Genomic DNA, 24154 nt, shown 5'->3' with positions numbered 1-24154 from the left:
AACAATTATTCATTGAATATCCACTATGTGGTGAATAATTTGAATTTCTATTTTTTATTTTTATTATGTTTTGAAAATGAACCATATATTTAAAGGGAAAAATGATGACTGTCTATTTTTTTCTGTTGCTGTCATCTGATAATACCCCAACGAAAGCAACTTAGGAGACAAAGAGATGCAGTTGGCAGTCCCAAGTCACAGTCAATCATATTAGTGAAGTGAGTGGCAGAAATCTGAAAGAACTGATTGCATTGAATCCACAGTCAGAAGCAAAGAGCATGGCCTGGCTAGGCTACCTCTTTCCTTTTCATGCAGTTCAGATCTCCATGAGTGAAATCATCCTCTTACCCTGGGGTAAATCTTCACATCCCAGTTAGCCCTGGCACCGGCTTGCCCACAGGCCAACCAAATCTCCATGATTCTTCATTAAGACTCACTTCCCAGGTTATTCTCCAATATGTGGGATCCACCATCAGAGCCGAGCATCACAACGATCATGCTCCCTCCCCTGATCGACACTGCATTGTTTTCCACATCCTTTTTAATTGATATCCATATGCCTGGTTAACTTTTGTTTCAGCCTGTTAGTAATGTTCCAGCCTTTCTCCAGACATATGTCCTTGATACAGTAACTGTGATAATAAATGCCTTATTATATGAATATATACATTGGTTAACTAGTAGTTTTATTTCTACTATTTATGGAGGTTGAAATCAAAATATGCTGTGTTTATTGATATCCTTTCTACCTCTGTGAAGCTGTGTGCAGCTCTTCAATGTCCAGGATAATATCTGGACCCATTGTGAACTGCTGTAACTGACGGGCTTTTAGGTAGGTCAAGACATTGTGTGTGTGTGTGTGTGTGTGCAGGAGGGTGCTTAGGAAAGTCAATACTGACTGCCAGGGTTCTGATTTTTGCATCTTCTACTTGTTGACTTCTAGCTTTGACAAATTTTCTTCTTATTTTCAACATAGCACCCTATCTGTTGTTGTGAGGGTTAAGTGAATTAATATATCGGAAACTATTATAATTGATTTATGCTTTCTATTTTGTAGGTAATCAATAAAATGCTTAATAAGTGTACTACACTAAAAAAAAGTTTGTTCCTGGAATATATTTAATGAATAAACCAAAGAGTTTTTATGTTTGTTTATCATCAATAATTTTTAAAATATTCTGGATTATTTTCTCTTTGGATCAGTGACAATCCTGTGGGCATGTACTATGTGCCAGACAGCCAGACATAAATAATGGAATGGGTACATTTTTGTTTTTGAGGTAAAAAATGTGACATGTGACCATCTCTGTAACTTTCTTTAGGAGTTATTACAGTCTGAATAAGAAATGTCCCTTATAGGTATGTGTGTTGAACAACTGATCTGTTTTGGAAGATTCTGGAAACTGAAGGAGGTGAGCTCTAACTGGATGAGGGCAGCCCATGCAGCATAGATGTGACACTTCTCTCTGGTCCCTTTCCTTCTTTCTTCCCTCTGCTTCCGGTAGGCTAGAAAGTGAACTGTCAGCCCATTTCCCATATTCTTCCTACAGTGCAGCATCCAGAGGCACAAAACCGAGCCGAGGACTGCACTAAATCTCTCAGAGTGTGAGCTAAAGGAGGTCTTCCCACTACTTCAGTTGCTCTCTCGGATTTGGTCAGCACAAAGTAAAGGTAACTAAAACACTAGTTAGTGACGCTCCACCAGGTCAGGGATCTGTGTGAGGTTTGAACAGCCAGTATCTTTAGTAAGTCTGGTATTTCCTGGCTATCATTTTGTTCCCACTCACTCAGGCACTTTCCTCTTACACCCCTTTTTTCATTGCTTAATTGCTCCATCGGGGACTCGATTTCTTAAACAAACAAATTAATAAGACAGTTTTAGTAGCTTGGAAGTGGAGCAGACTTCAGGGAGGTGGCAAAGAGCAAGGCCTATGGAAAGAGACAAGTGTGTTTGGCAGATTGCCTTAGTTGGGGGATACTCTGTGATGGGGACAGGGTTTGAAGGGTCTTGCTTTCGGGGAGGCTCTTGAACAAGGAAATTGACTCAAGGAAGGCCATTATAAAGCTCCTTGGATGATTACATAAACTGCAGTGTAGACTGGAGATGGCAGCTGAAGCTTCTTTAAGGACCCGGAGACGTGAGAATGAATGAATAGGAAATTGTTGTCTTCTGTAATCGATTATTTCACTCGCTCGCCCGTGTATTTTTTTTTTTTTAATTCCAGCTTACTCGACCTGAATACCAGCCTTGTGCCTCTCACTGTACTAGCTGCTGGTTACGAACAGTGGATGATACTGATTAAGTCCTAAGGTCAGGATGGGCGCTCTCTTTCCAGTGACCGCCACTTCTAGCAAAGCAAAAGAGATCTCCTGACTGCGGACACCCCTCTGCTGCTTCTGGTTCCTGTTGCTCTAGGAGCTCGGCACATGGTGGGCTCTCCAGGGTGCAGCTTGAATCGAATCTCGGCCAGTAGTGTATGACAGGTGAACGCACAGACGGAAGGAGCCTTGCGGTAGTGTCGCTCTGGGCTGCAGGACCGGGATTTTGCAAGAAGCAAGCCGGTGCGCCTAGGTGTGCAGGGGGGCGCCCTACCTGCCCTGAGCGTTTGGCTGCGCGCCCGGCCAGCTGCAGGGCTAGCCTTTCCTTGCGCGCTCCTCCCCGGCACCGCTGGCCCACGCGGGGGCACCCAGCGCAGCCCGGCAACCGCCCGCGGGCGGGCCCCGTGCGACTCCTCCTCGCAGCGGGCGGGACTGGCCCGCGTGCCGCCCCCACCCCACCCTTGGGAAGCCCGGCTCGCGGGCGGAGCGCGAGCCAACAAGGCGGGTGGAGCCTGTGGCCGGATCCCGGGGCCAATCGCGCGGTGGCGGGGGAGGAGCCCTGGAGGGGAAAAAGAAAGTGCGGCGGAAAGTAAGAGGCTAGTCGGGGGACGGCTGCCAGGATCTGGATCTCCTGGTCTCAGCTTGGACCCGCGATCGGAAAGAGACAGTGGCCGGTCACCCTGCACTCATCCCGTCGCTGTCGCGGAGCCCTCTCGGCTGGCCCAGGAAGGTGAGTCTCGCGTTGCAGGGAGCACTGGGTTAGAATGGCCAGCCACAGTAACTCGGGGTAGTAGGATTTTTATAGATAAGCTCCTACAACCCTTCTGTTTCACAGACGGGAAAACTGAGACACAGGGCCAGGCAGAAGCCAGGCTAAACGCGCTAACACTACTAGTTAGTGCGGCGGTCGGGATTTGAACTCAACAACCCAAAACCCTGCCTTTGGTATCGCAGTCGTGGGACAGCTGCCCGTGGCCGTGTGTGGGTTCTCAGCCCCTCTGAGAGATCGCTATACCAGCTTCCAAGTGCCTGGGGTTCTCCGGAGCGCGCTGTAAGCGTGAGGCGAGCAGGAGGCTGTGTCCCAGAACACCCACACTCCATCACGTCGCTTGCAGCCCCAGCAGTGACAGCCTGGGGAGAGGCTGCCAGCAGCCTTGCTAGTGCCTTTCCTGACCTGCTTTTTTTTTCTTCCCGAGCAAGGCTGGTCTCTACCACAGCCCTGATGAGTTAGGACAGAGCCAGGTGCTGGTCACCACTCTCCCAGCCTTGGAGGCAGCAGGAAAGATTCTCCCTGGGGGACACAGGATGCCTGTCCTTTTAGGAACAGCTGACCTCATGGAGCCTGGAGGTGCCTTCTACCTCTAAGTCCTGGTTGGGAATAAGGAAGCCGAGTTCAAGAGAAAACCATAATCATGAAAGCAAACTTCTGCTGCTTCCTTTAGTTCACCCCATCGCCTTCCTTCCCTCAACACACTGGTTGTGGGATTATGAATCAGGGCCCACGGGAAACCTTAAAACGCTTTGCAGGGCAGATTCCTGGTTAGCAATGGCCTGAAAAGGGCCATTTTCTGTCTGTGCCTGTGTTGGCTGTGTGAACTTGGGCAGTTTAGCCCACCCTTCTGAGCCTATGTCAAGAGGTAAAGTGGACACTAGAGTACTCTCTGGGATTTCTCGGCGTAGCTGGGAGGATGGACTTGAACAGTGACATGTTCAGGGTGGTATCCGGCCTGGCAACTTTGGTAAATATTGTAGGGTCTCGAGGGCTCAACGTATTTGAGAAATGTAGATTTCCTACTACTTTGGAGTGACCTTTTTAAAAAACCTGGAAATAGATGGTATTTTCCCCTTTTAGAGTTTGAACATTTTTTAAATTTTTTTGTCAATTTATTTATTTGTGTGTTCATTCATGTGCATGCATGTGTGTGCACTCGTGTGTGTGCATGTGTGTGCATATGTGTGTGTATGTGTATGCGTGTGTGTCTATGCACACGTGGGAAGGTCAGAGGATAGCTCTCAGGAATCTGACCTCTCTTTACACCAGATGAATGGAACTCATTTGTGGGCAGGTGACCTTACCCAAGGGCCTGAATAGTTCTCTCCAGTGCTTTCTAAATTTTACCTCCAGGTAGACTTATCCGTAAAATTGGCATTTGAGCAATGCGAATGTCCTCCTCGTTTTCAGATCAAGCCTCCAACCTGTGAAATGCCTTGATCGGAGGCATCTCAGGTTGGCAAAGAGGGTCTTATATTTCAAAAGGGATTAAAAAAATAAAAGACAAGATGCAGAAGCTTGAAGTTGTAGCAATGTCCTAGATGATGCCAAGCCTTCGATTCCTGTTCTTAAGCCCATCTCACAACTTCATATTCTTGAGCTAATATCAGAAAGCAACAGAATTTTTATATATTCTTCAATGACCCTGAAGTCCAGTCTCTTCGGGATACCGATTTGCTTTATTTAACACAAACACATACATATGCTCACACAAGCCTTCCTGTCTTACTTGTCTTTTAAAATTAAGCAGCTCCCGTAGACACACCTACACTACTTGCATGATAATTGATTTTATTTTGATCCATACAATTATTTACTACCATCTACTGGCCATGCTGCAAGTCCCTGAAATGAGTGGTTAGCATTTATAAGGGGCTGCCTTCTTCCACAGTCCACAGCAATTGCATGCAATATTGATGAAGCTGAGTGTTTGGTGTTGGTACTTCCCACACCAGGCGTTGCCACAGGACAGGGTCACATCTCTTTGTAGGCTCTCCCTTCTGCTTGCATTATGATGACTTGACCAGGATATGTCTGAATGTGTGTTTGAGAAGCCAGAGACTTGTAGGGAAGAGGGGACTGTTCAAAAGAAGGTTAAACAGGGGGATGGGTTTTCAAGACTTTGAAAGCAAATCCCTTTTGGTTCCAGATTTTTGAAGAAAGTATATTGAGTTTTATCTTTCCTGATATAATATTATTCATTGTTGTGACACCCAAATACACACACACTCTCTCTCCCTCCCTCCCTCCCTCCCTCCCTCCCTCCCTCCCTCCCTCCCTCTCTCTCTCTCTCTCTCTCTCTCTCTCTCTCTCTCTCTCTGTGTGTGTGTGTGTGTGTGTGTGTGTGTGTGTGTGTGTGTGCAACTTTAAAATTTCCAGGTGTGTTCCACAGGTATTATTTTCCTCATTGCTTGTGATGACACTTGGAGATACTCATAGCTACCATATTACTAGCGGGAGGGCCCATGGTGTGGCAAAAACTATTTGATTTTGAATTCTGGATCTGATATATAAGTGATGCTGGGAAAATTCAACTTTCAGAGCTTCTGTTTTATCCAGTTCTTAAATGTCTAAAAAATGCTTCTGCTATGGTTTCATGTGAAGATGAAGTTCAATGGTCTCAACTTGCAGTCGAGAACTGCTCATTAAATAGCCCCTTCTCTTAGCTTATCTCAGTTCATTGGAAAGAAAATTAAAGTGAGACTTGCAGGAACAAGAGGTTTCCAGGGATCGCAGAGTTAGTGAATTTCTGCCCAGGAAATATAGTTCATGCTTGTGAGTTCTCCTTCAGTTTCTTTCAGGCCCCCTCTCATCACACCCTGCCACCTCTCCAGTAGATCCTGAGCAAGTTATTTTCCAGTCTGAAATTGACCTTATTTGGCTGGTGATTTCAGGTCACAAAGTGGTTATTTCTTTGCGAAGAGAAGAGTTCTTCAAAGTGGCCCTGTAGAGTTTGTGGCTTTGACCTCCTGTAGATTTCCCGCTGATGCTCGCTAGGGCAGCATTCCATTCTCATGTATTTGAGGGGCTGCAACCTGAGATCCAAGGAAGAAAAGGACTGTCAAGACATAGAGATCAGGATTATGTCTGGCTGATCTGCCTATTCTGGGTGGCTTCTTCCTCCTGCCTTCCTGTAATTGGTTAGTGGTTGGCATGATAGTTAAGGATGAAATGTCACAAGTGGCCTAGCACTCTCCAGCTCTCTCATGGCTTTTATAGAGTAGAATAGAGAGAACAGCATGTGTAATGCTTGATCTTTATTGTCTACTTGATAGGATGCAGAATCACCACTTGGGTTTATGAAACACCTCTGTGTGTGTGTGTGTGTGTGTGTGTGTGTGTGTGTGTGTGTGTGTGTGTGTGAGAGAGAGAGAGAGAGAGAGAGAGAGAGAGAGAGAGAGAGAGAGAGAGAGAGAGAGAAAGCATTTCCATAAAGGATTAATTGTGATGGGGGAGACTCACCTTGAATACAGACAACATCCCATAGGATGGAGGCTTAGAGAGAATAAAAGGGTAAAAGGAAGCCATGAGCAGAACAGTGGCTTTTCCTTTTGCGTGCATGTGTCTCCTGGTTAGCCATGATGTAAACAACAATCCTCTCCCATAGCCTCCCCCCCCCCCACCGAAGTTTTGTAGTCGTCCACAGGAAAACAGTCCCGTGGTTGGACTGCATTTTCTCAACCAAAATGAACCCCTTCTCCATTGAGGAGTCAATGTTAGGTATGTTGGTGGTAACGACAGAAAGTTAACAAATAAAGCATGCAGAAGTAGAATTGGGAGAGAACTGATGCTCAACACTCAATATTCTCACTAGCGATTGGTCTAGAGTTTCAGCCCTGTTTGTAGGAACCGACAGGTTCATGAAGGCGTAAGTCACAAACAATGCCACACCAACTTGGGATTATGATTAATAGGGTGATATTTATTTAAAGGGGAAAAAACTTACAGATCACTGTCAGCCCTCTGCGTAACCAGGAAGGAAGTCAAGTCACTGGCGGAGCAGGAAGTGAAGAGAGCGAGGAGAGGGAAGTGGCCGCTTTTTTAAAGGGAGAGAGACCACACCCCAAGGGGCTGGTATCTCAGCGGCGATAGGCTGGAGGAGTGGGAGGACCTCCCGTAACACCTCCCCCTTCTGTTTAAATAAGAGAGTTCTAAACCTACTATGAAATTATATACAATAAGTACAAATATCCTATTCTAACTAGCTTAGGTCTTGTATAATAAATAACTTGGCCAAGTCATGAGAGAAAAGTAACTACATCTATATAGTCTTCAACCCCATCGAAGATCTGAGAAGGGAAATAATGTTACCTGGTTAATTAGGAAGTTCAGTAAAACAACTTCCAAAACATGCAACAAATCACAGAGACAACTAGCTACCTAGGCAATCACCCAAAGTCACATTAGCAGCGTTGAAGCAACCAACTTTGGCTAAGGCCTAACATAACTGACACACCATTTTCAAAGGCAAGCAACTTTTCAAAACTATCTTACCCTGTCTTGGCAGGATAAGACAGCCCTGTTTTATCCATTGATGCACGCTCTGTATCTTTGTCAGTGGTTGAGGTATGGGCATTTCTTTGCCCCAAGGCCAGTTCTGCCAAAAGGAAAGGCTCCAGGTGGAGTGTCTTTGGTGCTCAACATTCTCTCGGGAATAGAGTGGTGTTGCCAGGAGCAATTGTGTCTCACTACCACAAAACTCTGAGTTAGATTAAAGGCCATTTTCTACAGCTCTTTGAAGAAGTTGAAGACTATCTATCTATACTGAGTATAATCTCTATATATCTAAAGAATCTGATTAGTCTAATTATAAATGACAAACTTAGATGACTATTAGTCTATATAATTCTCAATATCTATCTAACTTAAAGATTAAGACAATAAACAACTGTGAAACAAATGAGGACAATGACCTCCAAATATAAACAATGTACAAATATACATTGCAGTAGGTAAATATATATCAATACACAAACATTATATAAGTATCTTAATCAGAGGTAGAAATGTACACAGCAATATGGTAAATATATACAATACAATATATGTCAATACATAAAAATGTTTTAAACAGAGGTAGAAACATGAATGCATACAATAGTCAATACAATTTAACTTTGTATCAATATACAAGAATCTATATCAATATATTTGTCTAACAACAGTAACTCTCAATTACAAATCTATTATCCCATCATCCCTCTTTTTTTTTTTTTCAAAATGATCCCTGAGCTTATAAAATTCCTCCCCCAACCCTCAATCGTATACTAATTATAATCAACCCCTAAATGATGTCCCTAAACCCAAGGGCAAACTTTACTGGGAGAGGGGACGTCGTCCTCTAGAATTACTTCCAGCTGTCATGGGGGCGACGTTCTTTCTGGGGGATCCTGTGAAAGTAAAATGATGGTTAAATTTCAAGATCAATGTCTTTTAAAATTGCCAATAGTCTCTGAGTATTTTGTGCAGGTCTGGCCAAAATGTTGTATAAGATGTGCACCATTTCAGCTAACCAAGTTGGAACTGTCTTGTGCAGCTGGTATCCAAAGCAGGTCTTGTTGTAGCGCTATCAGTATCATGACGTCATATCAACCAGGTGGAGTTGTTGTTATGGGGCCCCATCTTCTTCCTGGAAACTTCAAATGTCACTTCAGGAAAAACTCATTGTTCATTATGAAAAACTTAAGCATTAATCATATAGACATATATATATATATTCAATGAAAGACATGATAGATATATTCAATGAAAAGTATGATAGATATGAAGAAAAGCAAAGATGTTTTCTAAACTCATATTTCTTTCTGTCCCACATCATGGCTCTTGACATGAGACAGAAACTCCAGAAACTCTGGGTTTTTCTCTTACTAACAGGCTTGGAATTGGAGAGGGACTGAGCCAGAGTCCAACTTCAAAACCAGCTTTATAAATTTAGAAATATGGTTTAATATTACTTACACAACCCATTCAGTTTTCTTGATATTTCCTATCGGGCAGGTACTTTTCCATCTGTCAGTATCCAAACATCCAGGGTCCCTTGAATTTTTCAAAGATGAGTGTTTTCCTGTGGAGATAAGAACAGAACCCTGCCCCCATTCTATATGTTTTTCTTACCATCTGTATGAATATCATCATTGTAGATAAGTTGTCATTTCTCCTTTCCAAGAGGTTTTTCCTCTTCAAATCGAAACTTTATTAATTTTGATGGTATCCACAATTTTTCTTCTCCTGTGGAAACAAGAGCAAAACCCCTTCCCCAACGTAGCACATCTCCTGGCTTCCATTGAGAGGTCAGCACATCTTTGAAATAAATCGGTTGATTTAGTTCAGCAGACTTTTCCATTATCCAATGTCTCTCTGCTGCTGTCGTTCCTTTCTCATTAGCGTTAAGAAAATTCAAGGTTAATAAAGCATTATGTAATCTATTTCTGGGGGTATTTTCGGTCCCTTTCTGTTTGTTCAGCATATCCTTTATAGTACGATTTGATCTTTCTATAACTGCCTGACCTGTAGGATTATTTGGTATACCTGTAATATGTTTTATATTATAATAATCAAAAAAGCGTTTCATTTTCTTAGATACATATGCTGGACCATTATCTGTCTTTATTTGTGCAGGTATACCCATGATGGCCATAACTTCCAATAAATGTGTGATTACTGAATCAGCCTTTTCTGAGCTCAGGGCAGTAGCCCATTGAAAACCTGAATACGTGTCTATGGTGTGGTGTACATATTTTAATTTACCAAATTCTATAAAGTGGAACACATCCATCTGCCAGATTTCATTTCTCTTAGTGCCCTTTGGGTTACTCCCTGCAGGCAACGGTGTTTGATTATAGAAAGAACAAGTAGGACATCTCTTTATAATGTCCTTAGCTTGTTGCCAAGTAATGGAAAATTCTTTCTTTAGGCCTTTACTATTGACATGATGCTTCTTATGAAATTCTGAGGCCTGCAACACACTTCCAATCAATAATTGATCAATCTCAGCGTTGCCTTGGGCTAGAGGACCAGGCAGACCTGTATGGGACCGGATGTGTGTTATGTACATCGGACAAAGCCTGTTCCTGATTATGTCTTGTACCTGGATAAACAATGAAGTCAACTCTGTGTCATCTGGTATAAATTCAGCGGTTTCAATATGCAAGATAACTCTTTCTGCATATTGTGAATCTGTAACTATATTAAGAGGTTCTTTAAAATCCCTTAGCACCATAAGAATGGCATATAATTCTGCCTTCTGGACAGAATTATAAGGGCTTTGTTCCACCTTACTCAATTCATCTGACTTGTAACCTGCTTTCCCTGATTTATTTGCATCAGTATAGAACGTACGGGCTCCAGTTATTGGAGCATCACGTACAATTCTAGGAAGAATCCAAGAAGTTCTTTTTATGAGGTTAAGTCTACCACTTTTGGGATAGTTGCTATTAATTTCTCCCAAAAAATTAGCACAAGCTCTTTGCCACGGTTCATTGTCTTCCCATAACTTTTTTATTTCTTCAGTAGTAAAAGGCACTATAATTTCTGCTGGGTCTATACCTGCTAGTTGACGAAGTCTCAGCTTACCTTTTATAATTAATTCAGAGACTTTTTCCACATAAGTTTTTAATTTTTTACTTGGTTTATTAGGTATAAATATCCACTCTAAAATAATATCTTCCCTCTGCATTAGAATCCCTGTAGGAGAAATTCTGGAAGGCAATATGACTAGGATGCAGCTAAGATTTGGGTTCACCCTATCCACATGTGCCTCCTGTAATTTTTCCTCAATCATTGTCAGTTCCTTTTCTGCTTCAGCTGTCAGTTCTCTTGGACTATTCAAATCTTTATCACCATCTAAGGTTTTGTTTAAATGAACTATTAGATCAGGTGTTATCCCAACAGCTGGTCGTAGACTGGAAATGTCTCCTAACAATCTTTGGAAGTCATTAAGAGTCTTTAACCGGTCTCTCCTAATTTGTGCCTTTTGCGTTTTAATTTTCTCTAACCCTATTCTGTAACCTAGGTAATTAATAGAATTTCCTCTTTGAATCTTTTCAGGGGCAATTTGTAATCCCCACCTAGGCAAGACTTTCTTTACTTCTTCAAACATCCTTTCTAAAGTATCTTTATTTGGATCAGATAACAAGATGTCATCCATGTAATGATAAATAATGGACTTGGGGAATTGTTTACGAATTATTTCCAATGGCTTACTTACAAAATATTGGCACAGTGTAGGACTATTGAGCATACCCTGTGGGAGGACAGTCCATTGATATCTCCTATTGGGCTGAGAATTATTATAAGTAGGCACTGTGAAGGCAAATTTTTCTCTATCCTTTTCTTGTAACGGTATAGTGAAAAAACAATCTTTCAAATCAATAACTATAAGAGGCCATCCTTTTGGTAACAGAGAAGGCAAAGGAATTCCAGATTGTAGTGAGCCCATAGGTTGAATTACTTTGTTGACAGCTCTTAGATCTGTCACCATTCTCCATTTACCAGATTTCTTTTTTACAACAAACACAGGAGAATTCCAAGGGCTGGTTGATTCTTCAATGTGGTGAGCATCTAGTTGCTCCTGCACCAGCTGTTCCAATGCCTGTAGTTTATCTTCAGCTAGAGGCCACTGTTTGATCCATATTGGCTTCTCAGTTAGCCATTTTAAAGGTAGGGCTGTTGGTACCTCTAAAGGTTTGGTATTTGCTGTATGTTCTTGTACAGCCTGAATGGCTAGTGACCTTTTTCCATAATACCTCATCATATACTTCCCAGAATTATGAGTTCCTGGAACTACAGGAATGTTAATCTGGGTATTCCATTGCTGTAGCAGGTCACGGCCCCATAAATTTATGGCAATATTGGCTATATATGGCCTTAGTCTTCCTATTTGCCCTTCGGGCCCTATGCATTCAACCCATCTTGTGCTTTGTTTTACACGAGATAGGGTTCCAATTCCCAGGAACTGAACATCTACCTCTTGAAGAGGCCAATTCGGATGCCAAGATTCTGGGGTAATGATACTTACATCCGCACCTGTGTCTAATAAGCCTTCAATAAAAGTGCCATTTATACAGACTCTTAGCTTTGGTCTTTGATCATTAATAGAAGTCTGCCAAAATATACGTTTACTCTGTCCAACTGGGTTTTTTGACTCATCCTCCACATGGATTTCATCATTTAGACCAGTATTACTTTTTACAGCAGAAATTGGAGCTTTTAATTTTCTTGGTGAGGCACGTTCTCCACTGTGACTGGGAATGACTGGGCCACTGTTGGCTTGGGGGCCTGCGAGAGGCCCCTCAAGGAGTTTCCCGACGGTATCGGGTTGCCTTGTTTGTCTGTTGTTGACCTGCATTCATTGGACCAATGTCGGCCTTTACCGCATCTCCTACATATACCTGAAGGCCTAGGTCTCCTATCTTTGTCATTCCCAGAGGAGATAATATTCCTAGAAATTCTGTGCCTGCAATCCCTTTTCAGATGTCCTAATTTACCACAATTAAAACACCTGGCAGTTTGATGTCTCCTCATTGCTGTGGAAATCGCTTCTCCTACCCAAGATTCATCGTTATAGCTAAACGTCTCAACATTCATCGTATGCTGAATCCATTCATCCATAGGTGCTGATCTAGACTTTAAAGGCCCAATTATCTTTTTGCATTCTATGTTTGCATTCTCAAAAGCTAGAGATTCAAGAAGTATTCGTCTAGCTTCTGGGTCTGTTACCCCTATGTCCAGAGCCTTAATTAATCTTTGCAAAAAGTCAATAAAGGGTTCTCTCTGTCCCTGCCTAATTCTGGTATATGATTCAACCCTTTTTGCTGGATCTTGTATCCTATTCCAAGCATTTAAAGCTGCTTGGTGACATAGACACAGTACTTCATCATCATAAAGAGCTTGGACCTGTGGATCAGCATATTCTCCTGCACCAAGAATTTGATCTTGGGAAACCTCAATACCTTTTGCTCTTCCTTGCTGTTCCATATGTTTGGATTCTTCTCTAAAATAAATTCCAAACATCAAGGAAGGTCCATTATCTAAAACTGCAGACACTAACTGATGGAAATCATGGGGGGTAGCTCTAGCATTAGAAGCCCAAGTCCTTATCATTTCCTTTACGTATGCAGAGTGCAAGCCAAAATTAACAATAGCTTGCTTAATTTCTTTTAGATCATTCATTGCTATTGGCGTCCATCTAGCTTCTCTGACTCCCTTTGAGCCTTTAGAAGTTGACGCTTTGTCAGAATTAAGTATAGGGTATGCTGCTAAAACCTTTGGTAAGCCAGTTCTAATAGCTGGTGTTGGCATTGTATCCTGTCCTTGTGCCTTATTACTCTGTTCACCAGCTCCAATCATTTCTTCAATCATTTCAAGTCTTCTTATTATTGTCTTTATTATTGTCTCTTTTGAATCCTGAATCTCCTGACCTGCATGAGTTTCTAGTAAAGATTGTATGGTTCTTAGGAGTGCCATGATCTTCCTAAATGATAGAATATTCAAAAGAATACTGAAACCTAGTAACCAGTAAATTAAGTTATCCCCATAGTCATATAAACCTTGCATGATATAACCCATTGTATTGGTAACCAGAACAGTAAAATTCGCGTTGGAAACGAGAACTGCCATATTACCTATTATCCAGCAGGTGGCGCTGTTGCCAAGTCTCGACGAAAACACGGTCCTGTTTCAGAGTCCGCCTAGTATTTGTTAAAAACTGGAAAATGTAAGTTGCTCAACAAAGTAAATGTAATTAAATCAATTCCAGAGATGGAACCAGAAACCTAGAATCCAGGGGTAGAGAAGAGCAATCTGGAAGCTACTTATGCCTCCACGTGACAGAGTCACCCTGAGGGGTTGCAGCTTTCAGCAACCGCGTGCTCTGGTTCGCGCCACTTAAGAGCTGTGCTTGCAAGGGAGATTTGAAAACGACTCAGAAAAGAGCAAATCACGCGGGCAGAGACTACGCGGGCCTGTGGAGTTTAAATCCACAGGCAGCAGCTGAGGAAGCAAGGGCTCCCGCCAAGCCGAACAAGCGCCCGCCAAGCCGAACTTGCGGCCGCCAAGCCGAACTCGCGGCTGCGAGCCGGGAGAGGTTCTAAAACCAAACGTTGGGCGCCAAATGAAGGCGTAAGTCACAAACAATGCCACACCAACTTGGGATTATGATTAATAGGGTGATATTTATTTAAAGGGGAAAAAACTTACAGATCACTGTCAGCCCTCTGCGTAACCAGGAAGGAAGTCAAGTCACTGGCGGAGCAGGAAGTGAAGAGAGCGAGGAGAGGGAAGTGGCCGCTTTTTTAAAGGGAGAGAGACCACACCCCAAGGGGCTGGTATCTCAGCGGCGATAGGCTGGAGGAGTGGGAGGACCTCCCGTAACAGGTTCAGCTGCATAGAGAAGGATGAATGGAGTGGCTGAGGTCATTTGTCCATGGGGAGTCTTCCTGAGTCAAGCTTCTTTCCTTTGTACCCAACAGGCAGCCTGGTTAATGCGTTTCTAGAAGAAATGTTTGGCCAGTTGGGAGCCTCTGTCAGCCCTTGCCCCAGCGCAGGCACTTAGCTTCATCTTCCAGGGTGGACTTAAAAAGGTAGAGCATGATTGGAGGAAATCAGGAGGAGGCAGAGGGAAAGCTAAAAGATTACCTTCAGCACACGCAGGGCTTCAGCTGCTGCTCAGCTTCGTCAAGCCTTTGCTGGTGGCACAGATGTAGGATCTAGTGAGTCACTGTTGCCTTGACTATGAAATATTAAAGAGAGCCACCTACTGTGCTCTTTGCCCATTTTCAAAATTGTTCTGTAGGGGGAAAGGAAAAGAAAAACACCCGAGAACAAGAAGGTTGCAGAACACTTGGAATTTGATATTTTGGAGCATGTATTCAGGTTAGCTGCTCATTTTAATGTAGAATGTGTAATTTATTATGATGGAATGGTGGGCAGGCATTATCAGCCATGAGTTCTAGAGTCTGGCAGGTACCTGAAGCAGGTGATTCTAAAGGGACGCTCTTCAAATTCTATAGCTCCTTAGTAGCTCCTTAGAAAGAGTGCCTCAGGACTACCCCCTTCTCTGTTTACTGCCTTTCTTTCTTTTATTTGCTTGTTGTCGGTTTGCTTGCTTGCTAGTTTTTTAGAGAAAGGAACTCAAGTCCAGGCCAGTCTCAAATTTGCCTTGTTGCCAAAAATGACATTGAACGTCTGATCTCTTTCCTCCTACCACCCCAGCATATTTTTTTCATAGGAAATATTCTATCAGCACCAATTTTTCTGTTCGTAATTTCTTCCATTTATCCATCTGATACATTACAGTCTTCAGCATTTATAGGTTATCATTTATTGACCTCTACTGGGATTTATGCACACTGTCCTCCCCATGCTTTCTCTTCTAAGCCTTGGGAAGATTCCTTGTATTCTGGTTTGAGGACACTGAGGCTCATGGAGGCTGAAAAGCACAGCCCATGTCATATAGTACAAGCCTGTAAGCGGCGTAATAACCAGGCTAGCTTAATATGAAACAGCAAATTATAATGAAGGGATAGCTTACAACACCAGGGATCCAGCGATGAAAAGGAGATACAAAAAAAAAAAAAAAAAAAGAGCGGCAGGGCTCACGCCTGCCAGACTTATACATAAACATTAGCCTGAGGTGAACACGCCCCCCCCCCCCCCAAAGGGCTGGGCTATCCCTACACAAGCCTAGTAAATGCTGCTGAGATCCACTATTTCATTTTGTCTTAAAGCTAGCAAAAAATTAAACTTTCCTGTCTCTGGACCAGAGTTGAATACCAGCACTTAGACCTGTGACCCATCCCATCAACAAACAAACGCTATAATCCTGCTATTTGCCCATTTGGGGACTCCAATGTGAGAGAGCTGAGAAGACAGTCTCTAAGGTTATTCTGTCATGGCATAGCTGATGCTTTCTTTAGAATATGTTCTGCTCTCAAACTTTATTTTTTTTAGCAAGTATCAAGCAATGGAGCAAAGGAACTAACAATAAAGTACCCTTGTTGTTTGATGCAGAAATATATTTTCCAACCAAAGAGAAAACAGCAAGAGAAATGAGCATGTACAGGTAACCTTGCCATTTCATTTAGGCCAAAATAGCTATTATAACTAGTACATCACTATTACAATCTATCTATCAATCATCAGTCTGTCATCTTAACTACCTATTTCTCTCTCTATCATCATCTATCTAAAATTGTCCACCTTTTCCAGGAGAAAGAACTGATGTAGAGTAACGTGATTTGCCCAAGCTTATGTAGCCTACAGATTAGAACATAGTGCAGTACAGGTCTTTGGTCTTCCTTATTATATTTATTGGATATTGCACTGTAGGGCCTTTATGCCTTATTACTGCTACTATAAGTGCCTCTTATTGTGTCGTCAGTTGTGGTCTTGCTACTTTTGTTGTCATCTTTCCTTCTAAATCTTTTCCTGATTCAACCCAGTTCATGAACCCCAATTAAGTTCTTATAACACCTTGTATAAGTATTTTCATATTGAAAGCTATGGGCCAATTACATGTTTCTTTGCCTGTGTCTTTGGCTAACACTTAAGTCATTTTGACATGGCTTATTCCACCCTGTATGTCTTGTACATACAGGAGACAAATTGAACGATTGATAGATTAGTGGTAGATTCAATAGGCTCATGATTAGTTTTCTTCTACTTGTAGTGAAATTCCTTATTTTAAAGGTTGCTTCTATCGACAAATTATTTTAATTTTGTGATTATAAGATCAGACAGGTGATTAAGAGTCACAGACCCTAAGAAGACTAGACATTACTAGTCCAGTGGTGGGAAATCATAACATTTTTCTATCCCAGTAATAAAGGCTGTTTTTCAACAAACTGTGAAGGGTGTTCCTGAAGTGCACGCTTGCTTGTCCTGATCCCTGTGTCAAGTGTCACAAGTATATAACTGTGATAGAAGGTTAGACGTTTCCATGGAAGTGGGTAACTGCCATGAGCTTGGATCTTATGATTCATAAAAGTAGTGAAGAATCCATCGATCCAGCTATTATTTGATGTAATTCGCTTCAGTTCAACCAAAGGATGGATAATCTTTTCATTCTGGTTTCTATCTAGCCAATGCTTGTGGTTTCTCCTGAGAGGCACCTGCGTTCTTATGGTTTTTCCCGCTTCCTAGCCTCCCAACCAATTCTAAAGTGAAAAGAGAAGGAAGCATTTTATAAATTTAGGTATCTGAAAACATTCTTTTTATTGATAGCACAATCCTATAAACCGGTTATTGTTAGAAGCTACTGAAATATAAATTGTGGCTCTGTGACATAGGTGGCTTTGACGTCAGACGGCCTTTGTGGAATTAACTTTGAGGAGGGTATTTGTTCTGTCTCTGCCTTATTTTCAGCATCATCTCTAAAATAGGCTAATGAAGCCCATACCATCATCATATGTTTGGTAGGTGTTAGTCATATGCCATGACATTTGTTAAAAGCCTGGCACATGGGACGTTGGCCTTTGTCTTTAACAGCAGTGATAATGATTTCCATGCATGTTCATGTAGATACTAATACAAACAGTTTTGTTTATGTATTTTGTTTCAAAATCTAAAATGTTTGCTTTTATATACATATATGAACATAGATATAAAATTTTTACTCTGTAACAATGATAGCTCTGAGGTAATGGGGTCAGATGTTGCCAGCAAGTTTTGCCCTAAGCCTCAAAGTCACTAAAGCATGCAGTAAGCAGTAGAGCTGAGACCTGGGTCATCTTGCTGTACAGCTCTTACTGCATGACCAAAATGTGTTTCATACATCCCACACCCATCGCTCCTACCAGTCTGGCATGGATTTCTTCTGTAGGCCTGATATTTTAAGCTGATGAATAAGGGTAAGGACAGGGCATTCTCTTAGGTAGCTGCTGTGGGTCTGTGGCTACAGAGTAAGGTGTGGACGATGGTGTGCAAGGCTGAGGACAGAACTCCACTCTGTCCAGAGTCATATCATGGTCCACGAGGCTTCATGGTCACAGAGGCCTGGTAGGCTTATTGGCCACAGTGAGAATCACAACAACACAGGTCTATCAGAATACTTCTGTGTCCTGGGGAATATGGCTCTGCTTTGTTCTTCTGACTGCAGACTCCTCCATGCTCTGAAATCCAGGTTTGCAGATGGGAAAAGAAAGTAGTCAGCCATACCTACATTTTCTCTCTTGGACATAAAAATAGAACCCTAAAAATATAAAGCAAATGCTATATCACCATAATATTTGGCAAAATATTTAAAAATATAAAAAAAAAGTCCTTGGCTTCTGTTTTGATTCTGGAATCATGAGTGTACCTTTTTGAGCTTTTCAAAAATTGTCCATGGGAGAGTCTTTCTTCTTATTAAGATAAAAGAGTTCATTTAATTTTTAGAAATGGTTGGGACTTGAGAATGACAGCACAAATTAAGCAACACTTCTCTGGAAAGTTTGATTTTAGTTTTCTAATTTCAGAATGCAACTGATAGAGACAGGCCATGAATGGAACCAGCTGATGAAAAGATGGAGGTGCTGGATTCAGGACTTAAATCTTAGATATTTCATGCTTAGCCTGTTTGGACTTAGTTCTTGTGGTAGTTTGATGTAATTGACTCCCATAATCTTATAGGGAGTGGCACAATTAGGATATGTGTTTGTTGGCATGGGTGCAGCCTTGCTGGAGGAAGTGCGTTGCTTTGGGGGCGGGCTTTGAGGTTTTCTATGCTCAGGGTACTGCTCAGTAGCTCAGTTGACTTCCTGTTGCCTGCAAGATGAAGAACTCACGGTCCTGAGTTCCTTGCTCGTGCTCTCTCTCCTTCTGCTCCTGATTTGGACCTTGAGATTTCAGTCTGGTGCTTCAATGTGGGTCTCTGTCTCTGTCTCATTTCATCGCCTGATGAAGGTTAATATTCAGGAGGATGCCTATATGTTTTCTTTGGGTTCACCTTCTTATTTAGCTTCTCTAGGATCACGAATTATAGGCTCAATGTCCTTTATTTATGGCTAGAAACCAAATATGAGTGAGTACATCCCATGTTCCTCTTTTTGGGTCTGGCTTACCTCACTCAGGATAGTATTTTCTATTTCCATCCATTTGTATGCTAGGCAGTTTGGATGCTCACCTTACTAGACCTGGATGGAGGTGGGTGGTCCTTGGACTGCCCATAGGGCAGGGAACCCTGATTGCTCTTCTGGCTGACGAGGGAGGGGGACTTGATTGGGAGAGGGAAATGGGAGGCGGTGGCGGGGAGGAGGCAGAAATCTTTAATAAATAAATAAATAAATAAATAAATAAATAAATATGAAGGACTCTCAGCTATTCCTCCAGCACCATGTCTGCCTGCATGCTGTCATGTTCCCCGCCATGATGATAGTGGACTGAATCTCTAAAACTATAAGGGAGCCTCCTCAAGAAAATGTTTTCCTTACAAGCATTGCTGTGGTTATGGTGTCTCTTTACAGCAATAAAAACCTAACTAAGACAGTTCTCTTACCTATAAATTTGTAGTAAGCATATAGTAAGTTCCTCTTACCATTGAGGTGGTTACATCAAATTTCCACACACTAATTAATTATTGTATTTATTTAGTCTACTATTTATTTTTATTCCTCCCTCACTTGGAAGTAAAATGTATGTGATCAGGAACATTTGCTTACTATTATATCCTAGAAGGCTAGAAAAATCTTTAGAAAATGTTTCCCAATCATGACTCAATGATGAATAAGCAAGTGTCGATAACTATATATTATTTGTCTTCAAGAGGTTGAAAGAAATATATAAAATGAATAAGAAAATAAGTTGTATGTGTGAATATATAATATTGAAATAATTTGATACATATATGCAACATATACACGCATATATGTGCATGTATATATGTACTTGTATATAGATAGATGTGGTGAAGATTTTATTTAGAATTCTTAATTATTATATGTATGCATATGTATCTGTATGTGTATACACACATATTTATTCTTAAGTGTGTACATAATTTTTTTATCTATCTATATCAGCTATGTCCATATTTGTGTGTGTATGTGTTTGTGTTTAAATATAAGTCTGTGTAGCCATATCTTTTGAGTTGTCTAAATCTATCTTTGCAAGCAGAGGCATCCAAGGACCTGTTGTTTGGTGGCAGAAGTGTCAGTTTGGGATGAAGACCAAAAAGTGAGAAATTATCTATCTATCTATCTATCTATCTATCTATCTATCTATCTATCTATCTATCTATCTATCTATCATCTATCTATCTATCTATCTATCTATCTATCTATCTATCTATCTATCATCATCATCATCTATCTATATCTTTTGATAGACAAATAGATGATTTAAAAGCAAGCAAAATAAGAGATTTCAGATTAAGGGGAGGGAGGCTAGAATTCAAGTAACATCAAAAGGTTAACGTAGATAATTTTAAGCGTGGCAGTCAGGGAAGACTCTCTCTGAGAACATGAGGTAGAAATGAGGAAAAGGGCTATGGATGTGCCAGGGTAGACCTGGGGTCATTGCTGAGGTGAGGGCTAGACTGGGAGAGGTGTGGAAACAACATTTTATGATAGTCAGGGGTGAGAATAGACCAGCCCCGCTGCCATAGTAAGGAGCTGGGAAAACTTGTAAAAAGGCTTACCGGGAATGTCACCACAAGGGAAGGGCAGGGTGGAGAGCAGAGAGTGCAGCCAAGCAGGTTATGCACCTGACTAGCAGAAAAAGCCCCTGGCCTCAGAAGAGCTGCTGTGAGCAGTTAGAAAGTTAGTCTAGCTTCAGTCATGTCTCATTCAAATCTCCAGCTCTTAGGAGAGCATCTTAAAAAAGAAAGAAATCAGGTAAAATGGGCAAAAGTGGATTCCTTTGGTTTTTTTTTCTCCAATGAATCTATCTCATTTCCAAATGCCTTAAGTGATGGAAAGAAATGTATGCGTGCTGCTCAATTCAATTCAGCTGGGAATTTTACAGTCCTGTGTAGGTGTTTTATGTAATCAGTTCCCCAAAACATTGGGGCTAGGATTACTTCCTTGTTAATCTTCAACTACCAGTTTCTGAACCCTGCTGTGCTAACGAGTGAGAACATTTAATTCCGCATAGGATGAGTCTCTTCACACTAGTTTCGCGTGTTTGAATGGTTCCTACTCCATCTAGCAGGAGCTTACAGACCATTTCATTGGGGAGCCTTATGGGTCTGTACATACACAGTGTCATTAATGCATCTTAATATGAGTTCCACATAGCTCGCAGTACATGCCAGGTGCTGTTTCATGTGATTTATAAATAATCACTTTTTTAAAAACTCGAAATTACCCAATGAGACAGGTATAGTTATAATCTACATTCTGCAGAAAAGGAAATGAAGGCCCAAAGTCATAGACTTGGTCTTTGGTAGAGCTTGTGTTTGAACTCAAGCAAGCTTTACAATAATACCTTTTTGTACTTTGTAAGAGATGACCTTAATATTTATCCATCTCCGTTTGTCCCTCCTACTCCGTGCTGCTTTATATAAGGGAAATAGTTAAATAAGTGTATTTAATCAAGGAATCAATATGTGGCCTGTTCCTTGAGATTGCATCTCTCCATTAGCATTTAGTGATTAAAACCATGGGTTTTAGCCTGAGATAACCTGGACAGGCAAATCATTTCAGCATCCTGGGACTGGTAAATTGTTTATGTCTCTAAGTGTGTTTCCTCATTGGTGTTCTTGGCTGTTTTGGAGATTAAATAAAATATACAAAAAAAAGTACACAGCATAACGCCTGAAACGCAATTAGTACTCAGTCAATTTATGGTATTTTTATTTATGCTTTTCAACTAAAATAACATGCATATGCTTATGTACCCAGGGAACTTTACAGTTGTGCCCGCTTTTATAGCTACCCTTCAAAATTTAGAGCCCCAAACTGCTCATAATCAGCAATGTTAATTTTCTTGCAGGGCCTATTCTGGTACCCTTGCTCAGAGCAAAGCATGTCTAGTGAGTTTCGAAAGGCCTTGTCGTTGGAAGACCAGCCAGATGCTGGCATTTGCATGGGAGCAAAAGGTACTTTGACTATAGGCATGCATCCAGCCTTACCTATTCTTCTCCAGACTTATTCTGCCTAGCTGGAAAGGTATTAGGTGTCCTAGCAATGGCACAGAGCATCCTGAGTCATAAAAAATCAAGCCACTGGAAGTCCAACACTTTTCTCAGATAACACTTATGGAGGTCAGTTTATGGAGTTGCAAAGGCAGATCCTGAGGTGGGACCCAGGGTCTTTGTGTTGAGAACTATGCCCAAGTATTTGGGCTTTGCATTCATGAGCCTATTCAATGACCACTGCAAAGGTGTATAATTTTAGTTGTAAACCTAACTTGGAAACAAAGAAAAAGAATTAATAAGTAATAACAATAGCAACGACCCATTGCCATGGTACCTCCATGTGTGCATTGCAGACTGTGGTGAGAAATAAAATCCGGTATTTCTTACATTTGTTTCGCTTTATTTTTCTTAAAAACAAACTGTGCAGACTTGCAGCGCTGGGGACCTACCCTGTAATGAAGAGATACTTGGCAGCGAAATGAGACAAAGCAAAGTCGCGAAGCTTTTCTCTACTTGGCAGTGTGCGTATGCTTGAGAAGACGCTAATGTAGCGAGCCCGACACTGTTTAGCTAGATGTATTTGTTTGCGTCTTTGTTAGAAGCCGATATGGTGTTTATTTACACTTAGCTCCTTTTGAGCTGCTGTCAGAGAATCCCAAAAACTGAGTAATTGATGAGAAACAGATTTATTTCTGCTGGTTTGAGAGGCTAGGCAGTCCGGGGTGGAGTGGCCACATCTGGAAAAGCATCATGCAGACAGAAGAGGAAAGACAAGTATATCGGCACTTCAGAGAAAAAGGTTCTGGGCTCATCCTTTTGTTAGTGCCCCCCCCCCCCCCATAACAGATGAGTCCCCAGCTCCCAGCAGTATGGCATCAATGGGTTCAGGAGGGCAGAGAGAGCCCTCTGGGGTTCCTCACCACTTAAAAGGTTACATGGGAGTTAAATTTCGAACACTCCAAATTGGAGGAACTTACTCAAACCACAGACTTTGTAATCTCCTTTTGTTGTTGTTGCTTTTATGAAATAATTCAAAGAGGATACTTCTGTTCTTGTATATCTGACAAGGAAAACACAGATGTCTTAATGAACCAAGCAGGGTGATTTTCTTTGAGGAACAATCTACACAGACACATACATACACACATACACACATACACACAGGGATGTGAGGGTGGGGAGGGTTCCAGTTGTGTGGAAAGGACAATAAATGGCCACAAAAAGAGACAGTTGGGGCATGAGAAATGTCTCTAATCAAGGACTAAGAGCTAGTGCAGAAGGCTGTGGAAAGACGGCACTAGAAAGAAAAGCTAGTCTTGAAGGGGGAGGTAGTCTGGAAGTCAGGAGGACAAATTGTAGCCATTCATTCTCTCTCTCTCTCTCTCTCTCTCTCTCTCTCTCTCTCTCTCTCTCTCTCTCTCTCTCTCTTACCCTAATAATTGGTTACTTACAGAAGGCGCTGGTACACACAGCCTTGTAGCTGCCTGGCTTCAGACTCGAAGGCTCAGATCTTGCAGATGTTCCATGAGAGGAACAGTAGATGTGGTTTCTGTTTAGAAAGTCAGGCAGCAGTGGCCAGTATGGTCCAAAGGCATCCCAAACCCTGCTCCAGAATGCCGTGGGATTAAAACTGCCATTGTACATTGCAAGTCACAGTGATTTCATCCTATAATGACACAATGAAATAGCTAAATACCTTCTTTAAAAGTCCATGAGGATTTTTTTTCTCTCGCGTGCAGAGAGCAGAAGTGTATCGTGGGGCATTGGCTTAAATGTGACCACGTTATCATCATTTCAAGAGGACAGATCCCATAAATAAAGATGCTTATTTGCATCAGTAATCCAATGCTTGTGGCTTCCTGAGTGGAAAAGGGAGCATTTTCGGATGCTTATCCAAGTGTCTAGCAGTTTACAAGATGCTTGTGCGTCCATTATGCCACTTGACTCGATCACAGCTCTGGCAGGTCAGTTTGTTCGGTGCTGGACGCGAAAACACCGTAGCTCAGAGGTTG

General features: G+C 41.8%; 1 protein-coding gene across 3 annotated transcripts in view; it reads left to right on the top strand.

Annotated features, from left to right (window-relative positions):
• The first annotated feature begins 2796 nt into the window (after nt 1-2796).
• Il1rap (interleukin 1 receptor accessory protein) overlaps nt 2797-24154 on the top strand; it is a 157267-nt gene continuing 135909 nt past the window's right edge. For 2 of the 3 annotated variants that reach the window (XR_012910087.1, XM_075967649.1), the window contains exon 1: nt 2797-3049. The gene's annotated coding sequence lies outside the window, so the exon portion shown is untranslated. The remainder of the gene's footprint in view (nt 3050-24154) is intronic. The other variant, XM_075967651.1, reaches the window with a different exon arrangement.

This window comes from Microtus pennsylvanicus, chromosome 1, assembly GCF_037038515.1.
Source record: "Microtus pennsylvanicus isolate mMicPen1 chromosome 1, mMicPen1.hap1, whole genome shotgun sequence".
NCBI lineage: Eukaryota > Metazoa > Chordata > Mammalia > Rodentia > Cricetidae > Microtus > Microtus pennsylvanicus.
This window is presented reverse-complemented; position numbering and strand designations above follow the sequence as displayed.